Here is a 12,825-nt window from a genome sequence, read left to right as displayed (position 1 = left end):
TAACATTTGCCCTTATACAAATCATAGGTTTAGAGTTAAACTTTTTAAAAATTATTATTTATTTTATTTTTTGTTGCACTGGTCCTTTGTTGCTGTGCACAGGTTTTCTGCTAGCCGGGGTTACTCTTCATTGTGGTGCACGGGCTTCTACTGCCGTGGCTTCTCTTGTTGCAGAGCACAGATTCTAGCTGCACAGACTTCAGTAGTTGCAGCATGAGGGCTCTAGAGCACAGGCTCAGTTGTGAGGTGTGTGGGCTTAGTTACTCCGCAACATGTAGGATCTTGCCAGACCAGGGATGGAACCTGTGTCTGCTGCATTGGCAGGTGGACTCTTATGCCCTGTACCACCAGGGAAGTCCAAAAAACTTTTTTTGTTTTGAAGTCCTACTTGTTAAGGTAGGAGGATAAAACATACTTTATTTAAAAATTTGTTACCTTCACTTATAACTTCAAAATATTTAGACATGTACTATGTGGGCCTCCATCTGTACGGTCATGGGAGCCCCACAGATATTAGGAGTGGACATGATAAAGGAGGAAGAATATCTGTTATGGAAGATTATACAAGCATAGTGGTGGTTAAATGGCATTTTAATTTTCTACTGCTGCTGTAACAAAATACCACATACTTTATGGCTTAAAACAATTTTTGTCTTACAAATTTATTGCCTTACAATTTTCAAAGTCAGAAATCTGAAATGGCTTCAACTGGGCTGAAATCAAGGTGTCAGCAAGGCTGTGTTCCTTCTAGAAGGTCCAGAGGAGAATCTGCCTCTCTGTCTTTCCCAGTTTCTAGAGGCAACCTATAGTCCTTGGCGTTTATCTCCTTTCTCCATCTTCAAAGCCAGCAGAGTAACATCTTTCATCTCTCTGACACTGACTTGCTTCCTTCCTTCTTTCTCTTATGAGGATACTTGTGATTATATTGAACCCAACTAGATAATCCAAAATAATTTCTTCATTTTAAACTCATTAACTTAATCACATTAGCCATGTTCTTTTTGCTGTAAGAAACTTATTCACATGTCCTAAGGATTAGGACGGACCTGTTGGCGTGGGGGGTGGGAGGGTGTGTGTGCATTTCTCTATCTATAACAAATGAAGAGTGTGAATGGGAAGATACGAAGAAATTGAAGCACTTGAAGGAATAGTTTCACTTTTTACTTTATATAATTTTGTACTACTGTTTAAGTTGTTTTAGTAAAGAAGTTCAGTTCAGTTCAGTTCAGTCGCTCAGTCGTGTCCGACTCTTTGTAACCCCATGAACTGCAGCATGCCAGGCCTCCCTGTCCATCACCAACTTCCAGAGTCCACCCAAACCCATGTCCATTGTGTCGGTGATGCCATCCAACCATCTCGTCCTCTGTCGTCCCCTTCTCCTCCTGCCTTCAATCTTTCCCAGCATCAGGGTCTTTTCCAATGAGTCAGCTCTCCACATCAGGTGGCCAAAGTATTGGGGTTTCAGCTTCAACATCAGTTCCTTCAATGAACACCCAGGACTACTCTCCTTTAGGATGGACTGGTTGGATCTCTTTGCAGTCCAAGGGACTCTCAAGAGTCTTCTCCAACACCACAGTTCAAAAGCATCAATTCTTCTGTGTTCAGCTTTCTTTATAGTCCAACTCTCACATCCATACATGACTACTGGAAAAACCATAGCCTTGACTAGATGGACCTTTGTTGGCAAAGCAATGTCTCTGCTTTTTTAATATGCTGTCTAGGTTGGTCATAACTTTCCTTCCAAGGAGCAAGCATCTTTTAATTTCATGGCTGATATCACCATCCACAGTGATTTTGGAGCCCAGAAAAATAAAGTCAGCCACTGTCTCCACTGTTTCCCCATCTATTTGCCATGAAGCAATGGGACTGGATGCCATGATCTTAGTTTTCTGAATGTTGAGCTTTAAGCCAACTTTTTCACTCTCTTCTTTCACTTTCATCAAGAGGCTCTTTAGTTCTTCTTCACTCTCTGCCATAAGGGTGGTGTCATCTGCATATCTGAAGTTATTGATATTTCTCCTGGAAATCTTGATTTAAGCTTGTACTTCCTCCAGTCCAGCGTTTCTCATGATGTACTCTGCATATAAGTTAAATAAGTAGGGTGACAAAATACAGCCTTGACGTACTCCTTTTCCTATTTGGAACCAGTCTGTTGTTTCATGTCCAGTTCTAACTGTTGCTTCCTTACCTGCATAGAGGTTTCTCAAGAGGCAGGTCAGGTGGTCTGGTATTCCTGTCTCTTTCAGAATTTTCCACATTTTATTGAGATCCACACAGTGAAAGGCTTTGGCATAGTCAATAAAGCAGAAATAGATATTTTTCTGGAATGCTCTTGCTTTTCAATGATCCAGCGGATGTTGGCAATTTGATCTCTGGTTCCTCTGCCTTCTCTAAAACCAGATTGAACACCTGGGAGTTCACGGTTCACATATTGCTGAAGCCTGGCTTGAAGAATTTTGAGCATTACTTTACTAGCGAGTGAGATGAGTGCAATTGTGCAGTAGTTTGAGCATTCTTTTGCATTACCTTTCTTTGGGATTGGAATGAAAACTGAACTTTTCCAGTCCTGTGGCCACTGCTGAGTTTTCCAAATTTGCTGACATATTGAGTGCAGCACTTTCACAGCATCATCTTTTAGAATATGAAATAGTTCAACTGGAGTTGAACTACTGGTGATGGAATTCCATCACCTCCACTAGCTTTGTTCGTAGTGATGCTTCCTAAGGCCCACCTGACTTCACATTCCAGGATGTCCGGCTCTAGGTGAGTGTGAGTGATCATACCTTTGTGATTATCTGGCTTGTAAGGATCTTTTTTGTACAGTTTTTCTGTGTATTCTTGCCACCTCTTCTTATTATCTTCTGCTTCTGTTAGGTCCTTACCATTTCTGTCCTTTATTGAGCCTATCTTTGCATGAAATGTTCCCTTGGTATCTCTGATTTTCTTGAAGAGATCTCGTCTTTCCCATTCTATTGTTTTTCTCTATTTCTTTGCATTGATTGCTGAGGAAGGCTTTCTATCTCTCCTTGCTATTCTTTGGAACTCTGCATTCAAATGGGTATATATTCCCTTTTCTCCTTTGCTTTTTGCTTCTCTTGTTTTCACAGCTATTTGTAAGGCCTCTTCAGACAGCCGTTTTGCTGTTTGCATTTCTTTTCCTTGGGGATGATCTTGCTCCCTGTCTCCTGTACAATGTCACAAACCTTCGTCCATAGTTCATCAGGCGCTCTGTCTATCAGATCTAGTCCCTTAAATCTATTTCGCACTTCCACTGTATAGTCATAAGGGATTTGATTTAGGTCATACCTGAATGGTCTAGTGGTTTTCCCCACTTTCTTCAATTTAAGTCTGAATTTGGCAATAAGGAGTTCATGCTCTGAGCCGCAGTCCAATCCTGGTCTTGTTTTTGCTGATTGTATAGAGCTTCTCTATCTTTGGCTGCAAAGGATATGATTATATCTGATTTTGGTGTTGACCATCTGGTGATGTCCATGCGTAGAGTCTTCTCCTGTGTTGTTGGAAGAGGGTGTTTGCTATGACCAGTGTGTTCCCTTGGCAGAACTCTGTTAGCCTTTGCCCTGTTTCATTCTGTACTCCATGGCCAAATTTGCCTATTACTCCAGGTGTGTCTTGACTTCCTACTTTTGCATTCCAGTCCCCTATAATGAAGAGGACATCTTTTTTGGGAGTTAGTTCTAGCAGGTCTTGTAGGTATTCATAGAACCATTCAACTTCAGCTTTTTCAGCATTACTGGACTTGAATTACCATGATATTGAATGGTTTGCCTTGGAAACAAACAGAGATCATTCTGTCATTTTTGAGATTGCATCCAAGTACTGCATTTTGTACTCTTTTGTTGACTATGATGGCTACTCCATTTCTTCTAAGGGATTCCTGCCTACAGTAGTAGATATAATGGTCATCTCAGTTAAATTCACCCCTTCCAGTCCATCTTAATTCACTGATTCCTAGAATGTCGATGTTCACTCTTGCCATCTCCTATTTGACCACTTCCAATTTGCCTTGATTCATGGACCTAACATTCCAGGTTTCTATGCAATATTGCTCTTTACAGCATAGTAAAGAAGATATCACTCTTATGGGCTTACCTGATAGCTCAGTTGGTAAAGAATCCACCTGCAATGCAGGAGACCCCTGGTTCAATTCCTTGGTTGGGAAGATCTGCTGGAGAAGGGACAGGCTACCCACTCCAGTACTCTTGGGTTTCCTTTGTGGCTCAGCTGGTAAAGAATCTCCCCACAATGCAGGAGACCTGGGTTTGATTCCTGGGTTGGGAAGATCCCCTGGAGAAGGGAAAGGCTACCGACTTCAGTATTCTGGTATGGAGAATTCCATGGACTGAGAAGTCCATGGGGTCGTAAAGACCAAGTGACTTTCACTTCACTTATTACTTTTATAATGATAACCATTAAAAATATGTTTTGCTCCCTTTTCCATTTTTTGTTACTTTTTATAGAAAGTATATTTTATATTATGTATCTCTTTGACTTGTAGAAGCATTTTTTCAAAAAACCTCTTAAAATCATTGTGTTTAATCCCATTTAATAGAGATACAAACTGGTATACATAAAGCATAATGGAGTTACCTAAATATTTGTACTTGAATAAAGGGATAATCTTTTGGAAGAATAATAACAATAGAGTAAGGGACTACATATGATTTTTAAAAAGATGTCTTTCAACATATCACTTCCCTCAAACGAGTTTCAATCTGTGTATTGAGTCTTATTCTCAATAACACTGATATCCCAGGGGTCAAGGAGTTGATATTTGCTTCCAAATGCATTCAAGTTAAAATTTAAGTAAACTGTTGTTGATCAGTCACCAAGTTACCCAGTGCCATTTTTCTGGAAAAGCTTAACTTTTTTATCAGTAGTAATACATACATGCTAAGTCACTTCAGTCGTGTCTGACACTGTGCTCCCCTAAGGACTGCAACCCGCCAGGCTCCTCTGTCCATGGGATTCCCCAGGCAAGAATACTGGTGTGGGTTGCTATGCCCTCCTCCAGGGGATCTTCCCCACCCAGGGGTCTAACCTGTGTCTCTCATGTGTCCTGTATTGGCAGGCGGGTTCTTTACCACTAGCTCCACCTGGGAAGCCCAGTGATAGTAATAGCTTCTCTTTTTTTTTCTTGATCCTCTCACGTAAGCAAAACAAATTTCATCAGTCATAAAATGTGTTATTAAAAGACAGATTAATATGGACAAAGGTAAAAGCAGCCTACCCTTCACATCTCTGCCCACCTTTCTTCTCTCAAGAGTATCAAAATCCTCCAAGATGTTCTAATGGTCAGGGTTTCCTCCCTCTGAATGGAGGTGTCTTAGGATAGATATTGTGATGATCATTTACTTCAGAAGATGGAAGCATGGCTGCTATGTTCCTACTGCCGTTGTTTCTGAGATTCTTGTTTTCAAAAATCAGGGTTTAGCTCATTCCTGATTCATTCAAGATTGGTGCATCACCAGCAGGAACTCAGTCATAATTGGCTTAGGAGAAATTTGTTAGAACCAGGGCACCACTTCTTATAGGTTTGATTGCTTTATCATATTCAGCTAAGTAAAATATAGAAACACCCAACCAAAAAGTTCTTATCTACTTCCTTTTTTCAATACAGAGTATTCAACATCTAAACAGTCTCATAATCTTTTTTCCACCCTAAAGGTGAGATGATCATAAAATCTCTAGAAAATTCCCCTAGACATACTTTCAAATCATATTAAACTACTTCAAAATTATTGGCACATATTAAATAAGATGAATTAAAGCATACATGAAAGAAAAGTCACTAGTAGGAAAATAATCACAGAAACATAATTTAGACAGATGTTAATATAGCATAAATGATTTCAAGGAAAAATAATGTGGGACATATGACTTAAAATTCTTAAATTTGATGTATGGAATATCTGAGCTTTTATGTTTCATTAATGTATTTCTACAAGTGACCAAAATAAACAAAAATTTTAATAGAACAGATTGCAGAAAGTTGTGATAAAATGGAACAATTTCCACATGCAAGGGTTCTTCAGCTTCAGGTAACTGTTTATATTTTTGCTGCTGCCCACAAGTTAAATTAAAGCAAAAAAACCCCCCACGTTTTTGAATTAAGAACTTTAGACTTTCTCTCTCTTTTTCTGATACAATGCAGTGGAGATTGGTGGAATAGCCAAGTTAGAAAATATGTTAAAGGAGGAACCAAAAAGACTTGCTGATGGATTGTGAGAGATAAGGAAAAGTTAATAATCAAAGGATTGGGACTTCTGTATTAGGTAATGGCAGACAGAAATTTAGACTGTCCTTGCCACTGAAGACAAGTAGAAAAGCCAGAAGTAATAACATCTGTTGGAAGGCATCAGAGAACTCACAAGGTGATGAAGAATTACCTGGTCAAGATCCCAAAAAGAAAGAAATACAGATTATTGAGGCTAACACTCCCAACTACTTTTACCTTGGTGATGTTTGTTGATCTTGAAGAGCTGGCTGAAAAGTTAAGTAGTATTGTGATGCTTTCTTGGGGAAGGAGAGGCAGGGATACAGGAGAAAATAAAACCATTCCTCACATAGATTGCAACCCAGCTTTCAGGTACCTGGTGGACTAGAGAATCTGTCCTTAACATTGGGTTAAGATGATGCCAGATTGCTAATGTTCAGATTCTTGGGAGAAGTAAATGAGAATCTACTCTAGAGAAAGGTAAAATTGTACAGGGTCTCAAATTATTTCTACAGTTTGGAAAGCAAAACTGAATTGTTGGCACATGAGGAAACCCAACATCACAGAAAAAAATAATAGAAGCAATAGATAATAGAGATATAGCCACCCTGGGGCTTCCCAGGTGGCTCAGTGATTAAAGAATCTGCCTGCAATGAAGGAAAAGCAAGAGATAAGGGTTAGAGGGTCCTTCCCTGGGTTGGGAAAATCTGGAGTAGGAAATTGCAACCCACTCTTGTACTCTTGGCTGGAGAATAACATGGACAGAGGAGCCTGGCGAGTTACAGTCCATAGAGTCACAAAGAGTGGACATGACTGAGCACACACTCGTATAGCCACTCTAACATTGGCATTCTCAGATACTTTATTCTTTTCAGGCTCAAAGAGACAAAAGACAAAATCAAAAGTTTGGTGGGAAACCAGAAATTTTAAAAAATGACAGCAGATTTGAAGAAAAAGAATCCAATAGACATTTCAGAACATGAAGTAAAATGCAGTAACCAAAAACTAAGCAGCAGAACTGAAGTCTGAACCCAGGAAATTCAATTTTAGGGACAAGAATCTTAGCAACTACTCTCAAAATTAGAAGAAAAAGTTGTTAACATTCTTAAATGTACAAATTTAATGAAAGTTTAACCAACTTAAACTACTTTCTGATTAATCATTGAAAACATATCATCTTATAAAAGATAGACAATATGGTCAAATATGTGGTTTCGGAATACAAATTTTAAGCCACTGATACAATAAACTATGATCAACAGAACATTTGTTATTTCCTTAGAAATGTTTCATTGAAAATTGAATGAAATTGTAGAGCGTTACCAGCTTCTATGATTGATACACCTTTCATATTTTATATTGTTCAGCTTCCCCTGGTGGCTCAGATGGTAAAGCATCTGCCTGCAATGCAGGAGACCCGGGTTCAATCCCTGGGTAGGGAAGATCCCCTGGGGAAGGAAGTGGCAACCCACTCCAGTACTCTTGCCTGGATAATTCCATGGACTGTGGAGGCTGGTAGGCTGCAGTCCATGGGGTCGCAAAGAGTCGGATATGACTGAGTGACTTCACTTTCACTTTTACCAGAAAGTTGCCCTGAAGTGATTTATTAATTTAATACTATCTAGAACATTTAAAGTGATCCCATTTGGCTCAGTCTAGAGATTTTATTTTTTAAAGTTCCTGATTCTTCTCAGAACTTGTAGACCCTTTGATCTACTTCACTGTATATGTTGTTTATTCAACAAATTAACAGAGACAAATAATAACATTTGTAATATCTTCCAATAAATAATAATTTCAAAGGCCTGCTTCAAGCAACAACTGACCAAGTCTTTAATTTGTCTCCATTTTTCTTTTCTGGGGCTTCCCTGATGGCTCAGATGGTAAAGAATCTGCCTGCAACGTGGGAAACCTGTGTTTGATCCCTGGGTTGGGAAGATCCCCTGGAGAAGGGGATGGCTACCCACTCGAGTATTCGTGCCTGGAGAATTCTATGGACAGAGGAGCCTGGTGGGCTACAGTCCATGGATCACGAAGAGTCGGACAAGACTGAGTGACTAACACTTTCACTTTTTCTTTTCTAGGAGTCAATTTAAAATTCTTCTGCCTAGAATTTCAAATAGCTCTGCACCAGAAACATTGTGTTCCCCCCTGAAGATCCACTCTCTTCATTTTTTGGTCCTTTGGCCCTGCCAGAGACCATCCATGGGGTCCATTATTTTTTTACTCCCCCTCAGGCCCCACCAGTGTGGAGGCCAACAGATCTGTGGGAGCCAGAGAATTAGATGAGGAAATCTGTCTCCTTAATCTCTGTCTTCCTGGTCCTGTCTGACCAGCTGCCACCTCCAACCAAAGTTTCAGCTTCAGGCATCAGGGGCTCTCAGATCTGACTGGTAAAATATTGAAGTCAGTACTTCTGAAAGAGTTCCAGATGTGTTGTGAGAAGGGGAAAGAGGGTTAGAATGCATGTCTTAGATCAAAGGGGGCAAAGTTTAGTAATGGTAATAATTTGACAAAACAAAACCTTGTTAAAGTTAATTGTTGAGTATGAAAAAAAGTTCCTGTTCCTTTTTGACTCTAGTAATTAGGGCATTTTGGAGATCAGATAATACGTGTCTCTTTTTCAAATACTTTGCCTGGATGTTGGGTTTATTTATATATTTACTTTTGGCTGTTTGTTGCTGTGGGGGCTTTTCTTTAGTTTTGGCAAGTGGAGGCTACTCTCTAGTTTTGGTGCATGGGCTTCTCATTGTAGTGGCTTCTCTAGTTGCAAAGCATGGGATCTAGGATGCACAGGCTTCAATAGGTGCTGCTCATGAGCTCAGTAGTTGTGGCTCCCAAGCTCTAGAGCACAAGCTCAATAGTTGTGGCACACAGGCTTAGTTACTCCATGGCATGTGAGATCTTCCCTGATCAGGGATCGAACCCATATCTCCTGCATTGGTAGGTGGATTCTTTACCACTAAGCCACCAGAGAAGCCCCTGGATATTGGGTTTTAGCCAAAGTATGACTCAACTTTTCATTCTTTTCTGTTCATTTCTGTATTCTTCTGGACTTCCCCTTCTCAGTTGTCACTCATAGATGAAAATAATATAACTTCTTCTAAAGGTTTTTTGCTTCTCTGAGAATTGTCAGGTATACCGAAGTTGCCAAAATCATCACCAAAGATTCATCAAAGGGTGCATGAGGGGAGTTAGGAGATGCAAACACTGGCTAAGGGGCTGGTCAGGAGTTTGAAAGGACAGGAAAATGGGTTGAGCTGTCCCTTCCCTTTCTAATGCCACAGAAAAGGGATATTTCTCTGGCCAGCACTTTTCCCCTTCCTCCATGTCCAATTTCTCTTTGGGAAGTGGAGTAACATGTTAGCATGTTAATATACTCCATAATCAAAATCTCAAAGTGTAACTATTCCTGAATTTGCTATTGTTTATAAAAACATTAGTTTCAGTTTTACCACCAGGGGGCAGCAGAGAGTGATCTTACTGCAAATAGTGATTAGAGACAGCAGTTTCTCCTCTGTCTCTCTCCCTCCCTCCCTCCCTCCCGCGCTCCATAAGTCCATTTCTCTCTCACTCTCCAAAACAGACAAATTGTGGCGTTGTAAGAGTGCCCAAATGGAAGAAAGAGTGAGTGAACAAATGAACAGATTTAGGAAGTGTGGTAAGTATGGGAGATATATTAGAGTTAAGACAGAGTAAAAAAATAGGTAGCAAAGTAATTTGCTACATAATTAAAAGACAGATTTGGAGTGAGATTTCTTGGGCTTGAATCCTATTTCCATCACTTACTAACTGTGTGATTGGACATTTTACTTAACCTCTCTGGCTTTAGTTTCCCCAACTGTAAAATGGGGATAATAATGATTTTACTTCACAGGGTTGTTGAGATGGTTAAATGAGGCCATGTTATAAAATGGTTAAAACAGGACTATTTACTATGGACATGACCAGTGAGGTCTAGCATTGATATTTTTAACAAAATATAAGAATATGAGATATGGTTATTAATTTCTCTGTTCTGGTTTTACTTGTTTGTTTGATATTTGTATTTGTATTTGATAATACAATTTATTTTCAAATATTATTTCTAAATTTTTTTGTACAATTTATGAACTTATTTTGAAAAATAATAATTACCTCTTATTTATGTTTTGTCTAACTTAAAGGAGAATTATGGAGATATAACATCAACTTTATGGTGGAAGTGAAATTTTCAAGGTAAATATCAATGACATAGTCAAATGTAAAAAATAGAAATACATATTTTGTTAGGCTCTTTTAAGTTACTCATCAGTAATGATTTAGTGATTATGCATGGAAGAAGATCCAGGACTTCACATAGGTCTACAGAGCAGGATCAGGGAAGATTGCAGAGAAGCGAATTAGAGAATAGGGAAATAGGATGTGGCTAGGAGAACAGCCATTTTATGCAATCATATATAGAATTATAGTGCCTCTATCATAACCATGAGGGTGGAGAGGAAATAAAATAAGGAGTGGAGTGTTGTAGAGTTTGAATTATTTTAAATTCTTCACGTTGGGCATTGTTCTTTATACTCCATGAAATAGTTATATTAGCACTTGGATAGTGGTAGGACAGGGTAAACTGAGAGACTTGGGACTAAGTGTTTAGTAGCACATGTGAGTTTGTGTGTACATGTGTATATACACATGCAAGTTCAGTTCAGTTCATTCACTCAGTCATGTCCGACTCTGCAACCCCATGAATCGCAGCACGCCAGGCCTCCCTGTCCATCACCAACTCCTGGAGTTTACTGAAGCTCATGTCCATCAAGTAGGTGATGCCATCCACATGCAAAGGGAAGGGCACATCAGCCCACATATCTAAGCCAGAATGTTCACAGAGAGTTAAAATGACAAGGCAAGTAGGTATTGGCTGATTTCTGTAAGGATGCACATCCAGAGAATTCAGCTAAGGAAGGAAGGGCAGGCAGGGACTTCAATTCTAGGCAGACAAGACTCAAATCCAAGAGGCAAAAGAGCAGGCAATGGAGAACAGGTGTCAGAAATAAAAGGCTATTAGAATCTGTGCAGTAAATATTCAAGATCCATGCAAAGCCATTATATAATGGAGAGGGGTACCAAGGGCAAGATGACAACATCTTAACTGGTTTCAGTTGTGGGCTAAGCATCACTCTGACATTGGAGACAAAGAGATATACACCTTCCTAAAAGAAGTTTACTTCAAAAGTATTTATAGGCAGATAAATAAATTTTTTGAATAAATCAACAGTACAAATTTGGGCACATTATGAGAAGGAAATGGCAACTCACTCCAGTATTCTTGCCCGGAAAATCCCATGGACTGAGGATCCTGATAGGCTACAGTCCATGGGGTTGCAAAGAGTTGGACACGACTGAGCAACTTCACTTCACTTCATGTCTTAAAGCAGCTCTAACTTGTCAAAGTTTACCTGGCCTTTTGTTTTGGCCACTGCAACATTAACCAGCATGACACTGTTCTGTTTGTCTCTGTGTGCACTGATTCATAGTATTAAAGAGGAGTTGAAAGACTGCTGGAGCAAAAGGTTTGAGTTTCTGGCTTGAGGGGTATGTTTTTCTTGATCTTCCATCATTTGCTCTGCTTTTGGGGACCCGAGGGGCACACCTAAGGAGAATCTGAGTCCTTTATATTTTTCAGAGATGTGCATATACTAGACAAGCACATATTTCTCTTATTCTATTGACTTTCATGGCATATCTTTAGTGCATGGTTATGCTAACAAGCTCTTGGTCTCTTTATTGCTTTGCATAAGAGGTCAAGGTGGGAGCTGGGGGGTTAGGGGAATGGGATTTTGGGATGGAAGGGATATAAGAGTGGGGAGAGAGGGTCTCCTCCCTCCAAATCTATTCTGAGAATTCTATGGGTTTTCACACCACTCACTTGACTTTTAAAACGCTGACTGTACATTGTGGTCAGATCTGAGATGAGTGCGTCTTTAAAGTTGTTGCCTGAAATTTCAAGCCAGAGGAGTTAGAGTGGAAAGAATGGAGGGCTGGCAAATATAAAATATGAGTTTTACTTCCCGCTGTGTCACCAAATCAGTTTGGGACCTCAGGCAGATCATGTAATCCTTTTGTGTTCTGGTTTGTCTGTGTCATTGAAAAGGCATTAAAATGAAGGATCATCAAGAATTTTTGCTGACCTGAGAAAATGGTCATGTCAATATAATATTAAATGGAAAAGGAAGGTAATAGACTTGATTAAGAAACTTGCCCAGTATCATCCAGCTGCTGCTGCTGCTGCTGCTAAGTCGTTTCAGTCATGTCTGACTCTGTACAACCCCATAGACAGCAGCCCACCAGGCTCCCCCGTCCCTGGGATTCTCCAGGCAAGAACACTGGAGTGGGTTGCCTTTTCCTTCTCCAATGCATGCAAGTGAAAAGTGAAAGTGAAGTCGCTCAGTCCTGTCCTACTCTTTGAGACCCCATGGACTGCAGCCTACCAGGCTCCTCCGTCCATCAGATTTTCCAGGCAAAGAGTACTGGAGTGGGTTGCCATTGCCTTCCCCATATCATCCAGCAGAGAGATTCAATCCAGTGCCTCTTCTAGTATTCCAAGTTTGCAA

At 39.9% G+C, this 12,825-nt stretch overlaps 2 protein-coding genes across 6 annotated transcripts in view; one reads left to right on the top strand and one right to left on the bottom strand.

Annotated features, from left to right (window-relative positions):
* CD200R1 (CD200 receptor 1) overlaps nt 1-12,825 on the top strand; it is a 68,905-nt gene that overhangs the window by 11,354 nt on the left and 44,726 nt on the right. For both annotated transcript variants that reach the window (XM_020879706.2, XM_020879707.2), the window contains exon 2: nt 10,402-10,453. The gene's annotated coding sequence lies outside the window, so the exon portion shown is untranslated. The remainder of the gene's footprint in view (nt 1-10,401; nt 10,454-12,825) is intronic.
* GTPBP8 (GTP binding protein 8) overlaps nt 1-12,825 on the bottom strand; it is a 251,204-nt gene that overhangs the window by 204,803 nt on the left and 33,576 nt on the right. The gene's annotated exons all lie outside the window — the stretch shown is intronic.

The sequence above is a fragment of the Odocoileus virginianus genome, chromosome 4 (genome assembly GCF_023699985.2).
Source record: "Odocoileus virginianus isolate 20LAN1187 ecotype Illinois chromosome 4, Ovbor_1.2, whole genome shotgun sequence".
Classification (NCBI taxonomy): Eukaryota; Metazoa; Chordata; class Mammalia; order Artiodactyla; family Cervidae; genus Odocoileus; species Odocoileus virginianus.
Note: the sequence above shows the minus strand (reverse complement) of the source record. Positions and strands in the feature narration are given on the sequence as shown.